The sequence below is a fragment of the Saccopteryx leptura genome, chromosome 12, assembly GCF_036850995.1.
Source record: "Saccopteryx leptura isolate mSacLep1 chromosome 12, mSacLep1_pri_phased_curated, whole genome shotgun sequence".
NCBI lineage: Eukaryota > Metazoa > Chordata > Mammalia > Chiroptera > Emballonuridae > Saccopteryx > Saccopteryx leptura.
Genome location: NC_089514.1, coordinates 612,707 through 624,790, shown reverse-complemented (window position 1 = coordinate 624,790; position 12,084 = coordinate 612,707). Strand labels below are relative to the sequence as shown.

The following is a 12,084-nucleotide window of genomic DNA, read 5'->3' as shown; positions in this document are numbered from 1 at the left end:
TGTGCCCTGGCCGGGAATCGAACCCGGGACTCCTGCACGCCAGGCTGACGCTCTTCCACTGAGCCAACCGGACAGGGCCCATGCTTTATTTTTTTATGTAACAAACACTTGGCTTTCTTCAGGGCTAGAGGGAGCACAGGCCATTCATTTATTCATTCTTCCAGCTTTATTTCAATGAAATTGACACACAACATGGTGTTTGCTTGAGGTTTCCAACCTGATGACTTGATGCACAATGTAAAATAATGTCCATGATACGGTTCGTTCTCACTCTCATAACCCCATATAGTTAAAAATATATGTGGGGGCCCTGGCTGGTTGGCTCAGTGGTAGAGTGTCGGCCTGACGTGCAGAAGTCCCGGGTTCGATTCCCGGCCAGGGCACACAGGAGAAGCATCCATCTGCTTCTCCACCTCTCCCCCTCTCCTTCCTCTCTGTCTCTCTCTTCCCCTCCCGCAGCCGAGGCTCCATTGGAGCAAAGATGGCCCAGGCGCTGGGGATGGTTCCTTGGCCTCTGCCTCAGGCGCTGGAGTGGCTCTGGTCGCGGCAGAGCGACGCCCCAGAGGGGCAGAGCATCGCCCCCTGGTGGGCAGAGCGTCGCCCCTGGTGGGCGTGCCGGGTGGATCCCGGTCAGGCGCATGCGGGAGTCTGTCTGACTGTCTCTCCCCATTTCCAGCTTCAGAAAAATACAAAAAATAAAAAATAAATAAAAATAAAAATAAAAATATATGCAGGATCTGCTCTCCTAGCCACTGAACTACTTTTGCATCTCTGTTAAAAAACCCGCTGGGCTCACTTCCAAGGGTCTAGTCCTGGGTTCTGTTTGTTCATCGATCGTCCATCTATCACCCCTGAGACACACTGTCTGGATCACTGGAGGTGTCCCAGAAGCTCATTAAAGCTTACTGCGCAGCCCGGTGTCCACAGCCAGGTGAGGGCACCCCTGGCCAGTGCCAGTGCCAGCCAGCTGGGCAGTAGTTCTCAGCGGGGAGGAACTGTCTGGTCTGAGGGAAGGGAAAACGTCTCCACGGGCCACTAACCTCTGAGTGGGGCTCTGGCAGGTTCGCTCCCACCTGCTCTCACAGGAAAGTCTCCCTCTGGATCTGGGGAAAGTATGTGCCATCCGCTGCCTGCCTTCCGCTGCGGGGTGAAGGCCTGGTCACCTTTCTCTGTTGGGAGGGAGGGGTATAAGACCCCTGTTGCTAAATCATTCGTCAGGTCCTGGGCCCCAGAGCAGTCTGCCTCCCTCCTCCCAGCTTTCAGAGTTCCCCCCAGCTGCCTTTTGCTTTATTTTCGGGGGGGGGGGGGCAGGGAGGGTAGGTATAAGCCCTCTTGCCCAGGCCCGAGGCCTCAACATTCTTATTTTCTTTTATGTGAGAAAATTGTGGTTCAAACTCAGGTCTTTTCACCTACTTGCCCTCTGCATGTTTTGTACTGTCGTGAATTGTAAGGCAAGTGAGCAGCATGACGCCCCAGACCCCTAAGGAGTCCTAAGGCCACTTCAGAGGTCTCACACAGAGACTGGCGGAACGAGGCCCGTCCCCAGAACATCCCAATTGTTCGTGAGGACCGGCCAACATTGTTGTGGATCAAAACACTCCAAGAATCTGTCTTCTCTCATGAAAAGCTGGAAACCTATAAAAGCCAGGACTTGAAACCCTTGACAAATGTTCATTGTGTAAATCTATTGTCGCGCCAAGTGTAGAAGTTAAAAACGCCAGTGCATCAATCCCACACACACTGGAATTGTGACCATGCCTCCAACGTGGCGGGCCCCCCCAGAGAGGGCTATAGTTAGCTCCCGTCTCTGGGCACCCCCACAACCAAACGTCCGTGTCTGCAGTACTATCAGTGGGGGCAGCTTCACGAGTGGGCGCGAAGCTGACAGAGCCGACTCGCTGTGCATCGTGGAGCCACAATACGGTGCGTGGAGGCCACCGGCAAACTCTCGGTCCACGGATCCCTCCTCCAGACACACCCCCGGAAAGCCTAGTGGCGCACCTGCTCCTCGCTCTCCTCACGGAGCCCACGCCTGGAACAGCTTCTGGTGAGTCTCTGACTCCCTTCTTACCCGGAACTTGGGTTCAGTGGGACGGAAAGCCGTGGTGAGCTGCTGGCCTGAAGACCTGAGGGCTGCAAAGCAGGGCAGGTAGGAGCCCCCCCCCCCCGGACAGGCGGAGGCCGTTGAAAGAGATGGGCCCACCCACCCACCACGTTGGTAGCGGTCTCTGCTCTCGGTCTGCGGCCCATCTCAGACAGCATCAAAATCCTCATCGCCGCCTGACCTGTGGTAGCGCAATGGATAAAGCGTCGACCTGGAAATGCTGAGGTCGCCGGTTCGAAACCCTAGGCTTGCCTGGTCAAGGCACATATGGGAGTTGATGCTTCCAGCTCCTCCCCCCTTCTCTCTCTCTCTCTCCCTTTCTCTCCCCCCTCTAAAAATGAATAAATAAAATGAAAAAAAAAATCTTTAAAAAAAAAATCCTCATCACCATGCAGACAGTTTCTACAATGTATCCTCCCATGACTGTCCAGACCAATCTTCCCAAGACCCATCAGGACAGATGTATAAACCCCCAGGTTAAGAGGCTCCGTGAACCCCAGTCCCAAGAATCAGGATGAACACTACGTCACATCGTGTCACCCAAAGCCACTGATGGAGAAAACACCTTCAAAGCCGCTGGAGAAATAAGACGCTTACACAGAGAGGAAGGAAAGTAAGGATGAGCCGAGGCTCGTGCCAGCAGACAGAAGAGAGTGAAGAAACATTTGAGGAAAAACACGTCAACCTAGAATTCTTTACCCAAAGAGAGTATCTTTCAAAACTAGAGGTGAAGTGAAAACTTTCCCAGGCAGGGTCTCTGCAGCAGTCTGCGCTGTGGGAGATGCAGACAAGGAAAGTCCCAGCAGGGGGAGCTGGACCCAGCGAGGAACGGACACCGTTGACAGGGCACACGGCAAGGACATGTGGGTGTTCACCAAGCCTCGGTGAATGATGACCGAGGGGTCCCAGGTGGCGCTGGGGGCGGAAGCAGCTCTTCCAAGACACGCTGGACAAGACACGCTGGACAAGACTCGCTGGACAAGACGCTCTGGACAAGACTCGCTGGACAACTCGCTGGACAAGACATGCCGGACAAGACACTCTGGACAAGACTCGCTGGACACACATCTATACCGACAGCAACCCTCCTGAGAGACGATGCTCTGCACAACCCACAAGAGAAAGCAACCAAGTGGAGGTGCTGGGGTCACCCTCCAGGACCTGCGGGAACTTCTGGGGTGCTGGGGTCGCCCTCCAGGACCTGCGGGAACTTCTGAGGTGCTGGGGTCGCCCTCCAGGACCTGCGGGAACTTCTGGGGTGCTGGGGTCGCCCTCCAGGACCTGCGGGAACTTCTGAGGTGCTGGGGTCGCCCTCCAGGACCTGCGGGAACTTCTGGGGTGCTGGGGTCGCCCTCCAGGACCTGCGGGAACCTCTGGGGTGCTGGGGTCGCCCTCCAGGACCTGCGGGAACTTCTGGGGTACTGGGGTCACCCTCCAGGACCTGCGGGAACTTCTGAGGTGCTGGGGTCACCCTCCAGGACCTGCGGGAACTTCTGAGGTGCTGGGGTCACCCTCCAGGACCTGCGGGAACTTCTGGGGTGCTGGGGTCACCCTCCAGGACCTGCGGGAACTTCTGAGGTGCTGGGGTCACCCTCCAGGACCTGCGGGAACTTCTGAGGTGCTGGGGTCACCCTCCAGGACCTGCGGGAACTTCTGGGGTGCTGGGGTCACCCTCCAGGACCTGCGGGAACTTCTGGGGTGCTGGGGTCACCCTCCAGGACCTGCGGGAACTTCTGGGGTGCTGGGGTCGCCCTCCAGGACCTGCGGGAACTTCTGAGGTGCTGGGGTCGCCCTCCAGGACCTGCGGGAACTTCTGGGGTGCTGGGGTCGCCCTCCAGGACCTGCGGGAACCTCTGGGGTGCTGGGGTCGCCCTCCAGGACCTGCGGGAACCTCTGGGGTACTGGGGTCACCCTCCAGGACCTGCGGGAACTTCTGAGGTGCTGGGGTCACCCTCCAGGACCTGCGGGAACTTCTGAGGTGCTGGGGTCGCCCCCCAGGACCTGCAGGAACTTCTGGGGTACTGGGGTCGCCCTCCAGGACCTGCGGGAACTTCTGGGGTACTGGGGTCGCCCTCCAGGACCTGCGGGAACTTCTGAGGTGCTGGGGTCGCCCTCCAGGACCTGCGGGAACTTCTGAGGTGTTGGGGTCGCCCCCCAGGACCTGCGGGAACTTCTGAGGTGCTGGGGTCGCCCTCCAGGACCTGCGGGAACTTCTGAGGTGCTGGGGTCACCCTCCAGGACCTGCGGGAACTTCTGGGGTGCTGGGGTCGCCCTCCAGGACCTGCGGGAACTTCTGGGGTGCTGGGGTCGCCCTCCAGGACCTGCGGGAACCTCTGAGGTGCTGGGGTCGCCCTCCAGGACCTGCGGGAACCTCTGAGGTGCTGGGGTCGCCCTCCAGGACCTGCGGGAACCTCTGGGGTGCTGGGGTCGCCCTCCAGGACCTGCGGGAACTTCTGGGGTGCTGGGGTCGCCCCCCAGGACCTGCGGGAACTTCTGGGGTACTGGGGTCGCCCCCCAGGACCTGCGGGAACCTCTGAGGTGCTGGGGTCGCCCTCCAGGACCTGCGGGAACCTCTGAGGTGCTGGGGTCGCCCTCCAGGACCTGCGGGAACCTCTGGGGTGCTGGGGTCGCCCTCCAGGACCTGCGGGAACTTCTGAGGTGCTGGGGTCGCCCTCCAGGACCTGCGGGAACTTCTGGGGTACTGGGGTCGCCCTCCAGGACCTGCGGGAACTTCTGGGGTACTGGGGTCGCCCTCCAGGACCTGCGGGAACTTCTGAGGTGTTGGGGTCGCCCTCCAGGACCTGCGGGAACTTCTGAGGTGCTGGGGTTGCCCTCCAGGACCTGCGGGAACTTCTGAGGTGCTGGGGTCGCCCTCCAGGACCTGCGGGAACTTCTGGGGTACTGGGGTCGCCCTCCAGGACCTGCGGGAACTTCTGGGGTACTGGGGTCGCCCTCCAGGACCTGCGGGAACTTCTGGGGTACTGGGGTCGCCCTCCAGGACCTGCGGGAACTTCTGAGGTGTTGGGGTCGCCCTCCAGGACCTGCGGGAACTTCTGGGGTGCTGGGGTCGCCCTCCAGGACCTGCGGGAACTTCTGAGGTGCTGGGGTCGCCCTCCAGGACCTGCGGGAACTTCTGAGGTGTTGGGGTCGCCCTCCAGGACCTGCGGGAACTTCTGGGGTACTGGGGTCGCCCTCCAGGACCTGCGGGAACTTCTGAGGTGCTGGGGTCGCCCTCCAGGACCTGCGGGAACTTCTGAGGTGCTGGGGTCGCCCTCCAGAGCTCTGCCTGCTGTGGGAGGCCAGCTCAAAGGCTGTCACAGGGGGTGGGGGAGGCCCCACTGCTGGATCCCACCAGGGTTGCCTGAGATCCAGAGGGAGGCAGCTTCCCCTGCGCCTGTGCCCCTCACTAGGGACGGGACAGCCACTCCCCCCCCCCGAGTGTGTGCTTGGGAAGCACGGGCACCTGCTCACTCCGCAGTGCAGTCCCCTGGGGCCCCGCAGTGGTGGCCCTTGCTCCTTTGCAGCCCCCTTCCCCACTATCTGTGTCACATTCCCTGTGTCAGTTGCCATGGGGCTTCCCCTCCTGATCCAGCCCCGATAGACACACACTCCTAGCTTGGCGTTTGTTTGGCAAATTTTCTTACTTGTCAATTGTTTTAAAATAACATTTCCTCACACTAAGGTCACCTTCCTCCAAGGGGGGGCTTGTGAGCGCAGGACTTGTCCACCAGCGGGGGGCGCGCGCGGCCAGGAGACCCCAGGCTCAGCTTCTGCGTGGAGGCGCTGAGGCTGAGGGCACTGGTTCTGGCAGGTTCCCCACAAAGCCGTCGGAAGGCAAGCGCGGGCAGGCGTGCGGCTCCGTGGCTCCCCCTGCCGACAGGCGGCAGACCATGGCCTCTCCATCCTCAGCGAAGGCGGCAGTGAAGGCGGGGAGGGGCTCTGGCCCTGCTCTGTGCCCCAGCCGCCCGGGGCCCGGAACTCTCAGCGATCAGTGTCCCGTTAGTGTTGCTGTAATTGCCACAAAGTACCCTGAAGGTTCACCAGCTTAGCCTGTACTAAGTGTGCAGCTCCCTGGTCTTGTGTACACCCACACTGGTGCCACCGTCACCACCGTCGTCCCCAGAACTCCAGTCTGTCCCATTAAAGCCACCATCCCGGCCACAGGACAGGTTCCCACACACACACCAGCACACGCAGGCACACACCTTCCGGACAGACTCCTGGCCTCAGGATGAAGTCAGGTCCACGTGCCTGACAGCCCCTCACTGCTGGGCCATGAGGTGTGTGGACCCCACAGCAGGTGAGTATCCGAGACCCAGCCCCCAGGACACCTGCCCACGGTGCCCTGTGGAGGAGGACCCGGCTTCTCCTTGTGTCCCACTCCCCAGGGCCCTGAGGGAGGTGCAGGGAGGGGCTCCCACAGCATGACCAGGGCTCCTGGCCTCCATGGGTACTTGCGGTGACCTCTGGGGTGAGAGTGGGCGTCAGGGGAGCAAAGCGGGTTCAGAGAAGCCCAAGACTTGCCCGGTAGGACTTGGTCTGACAAGGCTCGAGTCTTTGTCCCTAAACTTTGGGGGTCAGCTGAGCCCCCGACTATGGGAGGAGGTCTGGGTTACGAGCCTGGAGGTGTGGTCCCAGCTGACGCCTGCACCTGCCCACTTGCGGGCGGGCAGCAAAAACACGGGTGCAGAGGGCTCACAGACCCTGCTCCCAGCGTAAGCCCCCGCCCTCAGCACCCAGCTCCCCTGCCCCACTGTGGTGATGCCGTCTCCAAGACCTGCGTGTCCTCTGCAGAGGACTCGGTTCAGCGAGGGGGTCCCTGGGAACCCATTGCCAGGAGTGACCACCGAAGCTGCTCGGCCTCCTCTCCGGGACCCAAAAGATGCCTGCCTGGTACCTGCTGCTAATAAGAACCCACTCACTTCACATCTGTCTGTCTGTCGGAGGGACCCGGCCACAGGCCCCAGGGTCTGGCAGCTTTCAGAACATTGTTGGACATGGGACAGGAGCAAATCAAGAGCCTGCAGGGGCTCAGGATCGAGGTCCCTCACACCCCGTCTCACTCACTCCCCCTCACCTGCCCTGGCCCTGGGGGGCCACCTGGGTGTGCTCACCGCCTTTATCAGAAGGAAAAACGAACTCTCACACCTTTACCACTGGAGGTAGACTTGGGCTCTAAGTTAGGCTCCCACCTCCCACAAAACTGGAAGATGGGCGTGACCTCCCTTCAGAGCGATGGCCCCGTCCTGGTAGCATTTCCAGTCCAGGTGATAGAAGATGTGTGTGCTGTCTCCTAAGACCACACACTCATTTCAGACAGGAGGACACAGGCAGCTGCATGCTTTCTAAGGTACAAGCTCTGAGGAGGGAGGGTGCCTTCTCCACCCAGGGAGAGCCTGGAGGAATGACAGTGACCATGGTTCCCCACCAGGGTAGGGGTCGCACCCCCTCTGGGGCCTCACTCTCCAGTAAGAGCAGTGCGGCTGTGGGCGGGTTTGCCCTGTTGGAGTGCCCACAGTCACAGAGGGAAGGTGTACCTGGGGCATCAGAAGCAGTGTGGATTCCATACGTTCTGTGAGTTCACCCAGGGCAGCGACTGGACTCCGTGGGTTGGGGTCTCAGTGCAGGGTGAGTCTGTCCCAGCTCCAGCAGTCTGTGGGACCTGGCCTCAGACGGGTTCAGCCGCTCTGCGTGAGCTGGCAGAACATCCAGGGAGTCAGTCATGACTCCCCAAGAGGTGCTGAGCTCCAGGTCCACACACAGCCAGCCACACGGAGTTGATTTATCCACCACCTACTGAAGGACATTTTGGCTGCTTCCAAGCTCGGACAATTATAAAGCTGCTATAAACATCCCTGTGCAGGTTTCTGTGTGCACATTAAGTTTCCAGCTTCTCGCCTGACCAGGCGGTGGTGCAGTGGATAGAGCATCGGACTGGGATGCGGAAGACCCAGGTTCGAGACCCCGAGGTCGCCAGCTTGAGCACGGGCTCATCTGGTTTGAGCAAAAAGCTCACCAGCTTGGACCCAAGGTCGCTGGCTTGAGCAAGGGGTTACTCAGTCTGCTGAGGGCCTGTGGTCAAGGCACATGTGAGAAAGCAATCAATGAACAACTAAGGTGTTGGAATGAAAAACTAATGATGATGCTTCTCATCTCTTTCCATTCCTGTCTGTCCCTATCTATCCCTCTCTCTGACTCTCTCTCTGTCTCTGTAAAAAAAAAAAGGGCCCTGGCCGGTTGGCTCAGCGGTAGAGCGTCGGCCTAGCGTGCGGAGGACCCGGGTTCGATTCCCGGCCAGGGCACATAGGAGAAGCGCTCATTTGCTTCTCCACCCCTCCCCCTCTCCTTCCTCTCTGTCTCTCTCTTCCCCTCCCGCAGCCGAGGCTCCATTGGAGCAAAGATGGCCCGGGCGCTGGGCATGGCTCTGTGGCCTCTGCCTCAGGCGCTAGAGTGGCTCTGGTCGCAGTATGGCGACGCCCAGGATGGGCAGAGCATCGCCCCCTGGGAGGCAGAGCACCGCCCCTGGTGGGCGTGCCGGGTGGTACCCGGTCGGGCGCATGCGGGAGTCTGTCTGACTGTCTCTCCCTGTTTCCAGCTTCAGAAAAATGAAAAAAAAAAAAAAAAAAAGTTTCCAGCTTCTCTGGGTGAATAACAAGGAGCATGACTGCTGGGTCACATGGTATCTGAGTCCATTCGGGCCGCTATAACATGACAAAAAAATAAACCATCAACTCAGTGACTTATAAACAACAGAAATTTATTTCTCACAGTTCTGGAGGCTGGAAGTCCAAGATCAGAGAGCCAGCAGGGTGGGGCGAGAGGCTCTTCTATGCTGCAAACTTCTTACTGTGCCCTCACAGGGTAAAAGGGGCGAGGGGCCCTCTGAGATCTCTTCATAAGGGCACTAATCCCATCATGGGGCTCTAGCCTCTTGACCTAATCCCCTCCCAAGACCCCACCTCCTGACACCATCACCTTGGGCACTAGGTTTCAACATAGTAATTTGGGGAGGGAACATAAACATTCATCCTATTACATAGGATAAGAGTATGTTTAGATGATAAGAAGCCACCAAAATGTCTTCAAAGATGGCTGTACTATTTTGCATTCCCACCAGCGTTCCTTCCTTCCCCATCTTGCTTAAATACGAACAGATATCTGCAGATAGCAACCAAAGCAATAAAAATAGCAAGAGAAAAAAATAATAGCAATGACACATATGGAAAAAAGAAAAAAGTCCATATCGTCAAAAATCTTCACAGAGCCTGACCAGGGGGTGGTGCAATGGATAGAGCATTGGACTGGGAGTGGAGGACCCAGATTTGAAAACCCGAGGTTGCCAACTTGAGCACAGGCTCATATGGTTTGAGCAAGGCTCACCAGCTTGAGCCCAAGGTCGCTGGCTTGAGCAAGGGGTCACTCACTCTGTTGTAGCCCCCCTGGTCAAGGCACATATAAGAGAGCAATCAATGAACAACTAAGGCGCCGCAATGAAGAATTGATGCTTCTTAACTCTCTCCCTTCCTGTCTGTCTGTCCCTATCTTTCCCTCTCTCTGTCTCTCTCTGTCTCTGTCACACACACAAAAAAATACTCAGAGATAACAAAAATTACTGCAATCGTAATTTTTGTAAGTAATTTTCTGATTTACTTATTTCACAAAATAAGTATACATATACCACAAAAAAGGAACATCCAAAAGCCAAAAGGAGGTCTTGGTAGAATTTTCAGGAGATGGTGGAAACTACAGTTGAGGAAATCTCTCAAAGAGTAGAGCACACACACACACACACCCAAAAAGAGAGAGAGAGATGAAGAATAGGACAGACAAGATGGGAAAATCAGAGAAAATCTGGTATCAGCCCAGAAAAGCCAATATTCAAATGTGAAAATTGTAGAGAGAATAGAAAACATAGAGGAATGGGAAGACCCAATAAAATAAACAACAAATTCCCTGATGGAAGACATGAACTTTTAGATTGAGGACCTGTCATGTGCTCAGATAACAGATAAAAACTCAAACCCTTCTCTTTTATGGATTCTTGCTGTATTGGCCAAGAGTTTGCTTAAAGGCATTAATCACTGTAAAAAAAAAAAAAATAGAAGACTGGAGAAAGAAGATGTGGCACATATACACCATGGTATACTATTTAGCCATAAGAAATGATGACATCAGATCACTTACAACAAAATGGTGAATCTTGATAACATTATACGGAGTGAAATAAGTAAATCAGAAAAAAACAAGAACTGCAGGATTCCATACATTGGTGGGACATAAAAACGAGACTAAGAGACATGGACAAGAGTGTGGTGGTGCCTGGCCTGTGGTGGCGCAGTGGATAAAGTGTCGACCTGGAGTGCTGAGATCACCGGTTCAAAACCTTGGGCTTGCCCAGTCAAGGCACATATGGGAGTTGGTGCTTCCTGTTCCTCCCTCCTTCTCTCTCTCTCTTTCACTCTCTCTCCTCTCTGTCTCCTCTCTAAAATGAATAAATAAAGACAAAAAAATACTTTAAAAAAAAAGTGTGGTGGTTACAGGGGGCGGGGGGAGGGAAGGAGGGAGAGGGGGTGGGGGAGGGGCACAAAGAAAACTAGATAGAAGGTGACGGAGGACGGTCTGACTTTGGATTAAATGTATGCAACAGAATTAAATGACAAGATAACCTGGACATGTTTTCTTTGAATATATGTACCCTGATTTATTTATGTCACCCCATTAAAATAAAAAATTTATTTATAAAAATAAAAAATTAAATAAAAACTCAAACCCGGCCCTGGCTGGTTGGCTTGGTGGTAGAGCATCAACGGGCATGTGGAAGTCTCGGGTTCGATTCCCCATCAGGGCACACAGGAGAAGCGCCCATCTGCTCCTCCACCCCTCCTCCTCTCACTTCTCTCTTTCTCTCTTTTTCTCTATCTCTTTCCTCCCGCACGCATCGCTGGGTTGGCGTAAGTTGGTCCCAGGCACTGAGGATGGCTCTATGGCCTCTGCTTCAGGTGTGAGACCTGGGTTGCTGAGCAACGGAGCAACGCCCCAGGTGGGCAGAGCATCTGCCCCCTGGTGGGCGTGCCGGGTGGGTCCGGGTTGGGGGCGCAGGCGGGAGTCTGTCTCTGCCTCCCCTCCTCTCACTGAATAAAAAACAAAAAAGCTGCAGATCTAGGAATATAACTGTGAAATATCAGAACCCGGAGTAAGGAGGCTGTACAATTCCTAGAAATTCACCGGAAAAGGAAGGGCATCAGGAGGGAGAAGGCAAGTGTAACGGGGGCGGCTATCGGCTTCATCGCCTCTAGAGCATGATTTCTAATTAACGCCTCTAGAGCATGATTTATAATTAACACAGGCCGGGAGAGAGCGCAGACATCACAGGCATGAAGGTGTCACGCAGTGTCTGGACTCCGCATCACACACACGCGGAGCTGGAACGCTCGGGCTTTGTGGAGCGAACCTTCGCGTCGGGAAGTGCTTTCTAAACACGGCAGCCAAGCGAAGATCAAGTGGGAGGTCATAATAAAGACGTTTGAGACCCGCAAGGTCTTCGAGCTTCCTCCAGCCGGCGACCTCGGGGTTTCGAACCGGGGTCCTCTGCGTGCCAGGCCGAGGCTCTATCCACGGCGCCACCGCCCGGTCAGGCTGCCCGTCGGCCCTTTCCACGGCGCCACCGCCCGGTCAGGCTGCCCGTCGGCCCTTAAAAGTCGAAGGCAGCGCATGAACCCCAGAGTCAGTCTTTCCTCGTTGGCAGGTTGTGCCCATTCTCGCAGGACGACCTTCCGCGGGGGCGGCCCCCAGCCCGGGCAGGCCGGCTGCACACCCCGCAGGAGGCCCAGACCGGCTGCAGGCTGGGTGCCCGAGCTTCCTGCCCTCCTTTCCGGGCTCTTGACTCACCTCCCCACCGCCCCCTCTCCTCCACGGCCACGCCCAGCTGCCGCCGCGCTTCCCAACGCGGAGCCCGCGCCCCCAACAAAGATGGCAGCCCG

At 56.8% G+C, this 12,084-nt stretch overlaps 1 non-coding gene across 1 annotated transcript; it reads left to right on the top strand.

Moving 5' to 3' along the window:
- Positions 1-307: 307 nt before the first annotated feature.
- On the top strand, positions 308-383 carry TRNAV-GAC (transfer RNA valine (anticodon GAC)). Its single transcript has one exon. It is a non-coding gene; the product is annotated as a tRNA-Val (tRNA).
- The last annotated feature ends 11,701 nt before the right edge of the window (positions 384-12,084 follow it).